Source organism: Schistocerca piceifrons, chromosome 7, assembly GCF_021461385.2.
Source record: "Schistocerca piceifrons isolate TAMUIC-IGC-003096 chromosome 7, iqSchPice1.1, whole genome shotgun sequence".
In the NCBI taxonomy this organism is placed as follows: Eukaryota; Metazoa; Arthropoda; class Insecta; order Orthoptera; family Acrididae; genus Schistocerca; species Schistocerca piceifrons.
This window is the reverse complement of record NC_060144.1, coordinates 566,207,517-566,211,213: the sequence shown is the minus strand read 5'-3', so window position 1 is coordinate 566,211,213 and position 3,697 is coordinate 566,207,517. Positions and strand designations below refer to the sequence as shown.

The following is a 3,697-nucleotide window of genomic DNA, read 5'->3' as shown; positions in this document are numbered from 1 at the left end:
CAACGACGCTACTGAGCGACAAAGTTTTAGGCATTGGTACCTGTAAAAGTATACATATACAAGGTGATTCCGTGATGACGTCACAGACTTTCAAGGGTGATAGAGACGGATAAATGTAAAAATTTGAGGTAAGGGTGCCTGGTTTGGAAACATCATTCTGATCTCTGTTGGTCCATCATGGCCAGGCGACATCGGGTGGTAAGTAATTTTCAATGTCAATAAAGTTCACCAACAGCCGTATACTTTAAGATATTTTATTTTATTCTGAAAGCAACCAGTTTCGGCATTTCCTTTTGCCATCTTCAGGCCCCATGCGCAGTTGCTGTCACGTCTTCGTATGCAGCAATTGTATAACGACTGGAATTCACTGTATCCAGTAATTTATAGCGCTATACGATAAGTTCGTTTATTCGGATAGAAGCGTATGAGGCCTGAATATGGCAAAGTGAAATGCCGAAACTGGTTGCTGTCAGAATAAAAGCAGCTCGTCGTCTCACGGTAGCGTTCTCGCTTCCCGAGCACGGAGTCCCGGGTTCGATTCCCGGCGAGGTCAGGGATTTTCACATGCCTCGAAATGACTGGGTGTTGTTGTTTCGTCTTCATCATCATTCATCCCCGTTACGGTCGGAGGAAGGCAATGGCAAACCACCACCGCTAGGGCCTTGCCTAGTAGAGCGGTACGGGTCTCCCGCATCGTCCCCTACACTCTGTCAAAGAGTATGGGACTTCATCATCATCATCATCATCATCATCTTAAAGTACACGGCTGTTGGTGAACTTTATTGACATTGAAAAATAAAGAAAAAAAAAACATCATTATGATTCCCCTGACCGTGCAATACATGTACCGGTACTACTGTTGATAAGAATTTTGGATATACAACTTTCAGGGGTGGAAGTATGGACAAAAACAAGAAAAATAGGCTAGTAAACACGGGTTCTAAAATGCATACCTTAAGAGGTATGAGCACTTGTTTAACAGAGGAGATCCGTTTCTCGGTGGGGAAGATGAACAAGTGCCCATACGTTTAAGGTACGGTTTTTGGAGCTCATGTTTACTCGACAATGTAAGTTAATGTTGATGAATAGAGGAAAAAACGCTTAATATTAGGATACAGCATTACTAGTGTGCTGCTTGACAGAGTCCCGTCGTTTAAATGTTCAGATGTGTGTGAATTCCTAAGGAACCAAACTGCTGAGGTCATCGGTCCCTAGACTTACACACTACTTAAACTAACTTATGCTAAGAACAACACACACACACCTATGCCCAAGGGAGGACTCGAACCTCCGGCGTGAGGGGCAGCGCAATCCGTGACATGGCGCCTCAAACCGAGCGGCCACTCCGCGCTGCCCCGTCGTTTAAATATCTGGGCGTAACGTTGCAAAGCGGTATGAAATGGAACGAGCATGTGAAGACTGTGGTAGGTGAGACGAGTGGTCGGCTTCGGTTTATTGGGAGAACTATGAGAAAGTGTCCTTCATCCGCAAAGGAGACCGCATGTAGGAGTCTAGTGCGACCTATTTTTGAGTGCTGCTTGAGAGTTTTGGATCCGCACCAAGTCGGATTAAAGGAAAACACTGAAACAATTCCGAGGCGGCCGGCCGGAATAGCCAAGTGGTTCTAGGCGCTATAGTCTGGAACCGCGCAACCGCTACGGTCGCAGGTTCGAATTCTGCCTCGGGCATGGATGTGTGTGTTGTCCTTAGGTTAGTTAGGTTTAAGTAGTTATGAGTTCTTAGGGACTGATGACCTCAGAAGTTAAGTCCCGTAGTGCTCAGAGCCATTTGAACCTATTCCGAGGCGGGCTGCTAGATTTGTTACCAGCAGGTTCTAACAACACGTAAGTGTTACAGAGATGCTTCAGGAATGAGAATACCTGGAGATAAGGCGATCTTCTTTTCGAGCAACACCACTGAGAAACTTTAGAGAAGTGGAATTTGAAGCTGACTGAAGAACGATTCTACTGTTGTCAACATACAATGCGCGTAAGGACCACGGAGATAAGATACGAGAAATTAGGGCTTATATGGAGGCATAAAGACACTCGTTTTTCGCTCGCTCTGTTTGCGAGTGGAACAGGAAAGGAAATGACAAGTAGTGGTGCAGGGTACCCACGGCCACGCACCGTACGGTGACTTGCAGGGTATGTATATAGATGTACTCATTTTTTTCTTTTTTTGATCCATATTGCGGCTGCTCAAGATAAGGAAGGCAGAGAGCTGCAGTAGAAGAAATGTTTCACGGTATCGAAGTGCTCACAGCTCTTAAGGTAAGCGTTTTAGAGCCCATGTTTACTGAGACTTTTTTACTTCTAGTATAGCGAGAACAGCGAGAAACTTAACATCAGGATTGATGGTCACGAAGTCAATGAAGTTAAGGAATTCTGCTACCTAGGCAGTAAAATAACCAATGACGGACGGAGCAAGGAGGACATCAAAAGCAGACTCGCTATGGCAAAAAAGGCATTTCTGGCCAAGATAAGTCTACTAATATCAAATACCGGCCTTAATTTGAGGAAGAAATTTTTGAGGATGTACGTCTGGAGTACAGCATTGTATGGTAGTGAAACATGGACTGTGGGAAAACCGGAACAGAAGAGAATCGAAGCATTTGAGATGTGGTGCTGCAGACGAATGTTGAAAATTAGGTGGACTGATAAGGTAAGGAATGAGGAGGTTCTACGCAGAATCGGAGAGGAAAGGAATATGTGGAAAACATTGATAAGGAGAAGGGACAGGATGATAGGACATCTGCTAACACATGAGGGAATGACTTCCATGGTACTAGAGGAAGCTGTAGAGGGCAAAAACTGTAGAAGAAGACAGAGATTGGAATATGTCAAGCAAATAATTGAGGACGTAGGTTGCAAGTGCTACTCTGAGATGAAGAGGTTAGCACAGGAAAGGAATTCGTGGCGAGCCGCATCAAACCAGTCAGTAGACTGATGCCCAAAAAAAAAAAAAAAAAAGTATCGTGTACTTTCGCCAACAGCCTTGCCGCAGTGGTAACACCGGTTCCCGTCAGATCACCGAAGTTAAGCGCTGTCGGGCTGGGCTAGCACTTGGATGGGTGACCATCCGGTCTGCCGAGCGCTGTTGGCAAGCGGGGTGCACTCAGCCCTTGTGAGGCAAACTGAGGAGCTACTTGTTCGAGAAGTAGCGCCTCCGGTCTCATAGACTGACATACGGCCGGGAAAGCGGTGTGCTGACCACGTGCCCCTCCATACCAGCATCCAGTGACGCCTATGGGCTGAGGATGACACGGCGGCCGGTCGGTACCGTTGGGCCTTCATGTCCTGTTCGGAAGGAGTTTCGTTTCGTGTAGTTTCAGCTGTATGCGTTTACGCCATTAATTACGATACGTTCTGTAGAACTGTATAGTGGCTACAGTCGGAGATGGGCCACGGATTTACTTCACTGGGCGGCTGCAGAGGGGCGCAGACAGCAGTAGTTACTGTATGCAGAGATGAGGAGGCGCCCACAGTACTGGCTCGGCAGGGAGGGAGTGTCACGCCAGTCGTCAGAGTGAGGACCACTACAGTAATAAGAAAAAAAAAAATACTGTGAGAGGGGAAATCTGTAGCAGACTAGCAACGGGGATAGGAAAGCAGTTACATGCAAAACGGTGCCTGCCTCGTGAACGTCGGGAGCTACTACAGAGAGACACACCGAGTGCACGACTGACTGTAAAATA

At 46.6% G+C, this 3,697-nt stretch overlaps 1 pseudogene; it reads left to right on the top strand.

Moving 5' to 3' along the window:
• Positions 1-2,987: 2,987 nt before the first annotated feature.
• Positions 2,988-3,105, top strand: LOC124709200 (annotated as a pseudogene).
• The last annotated feature ends 592 nt before the right edge of the window (positions 3,106-3,697 follow it).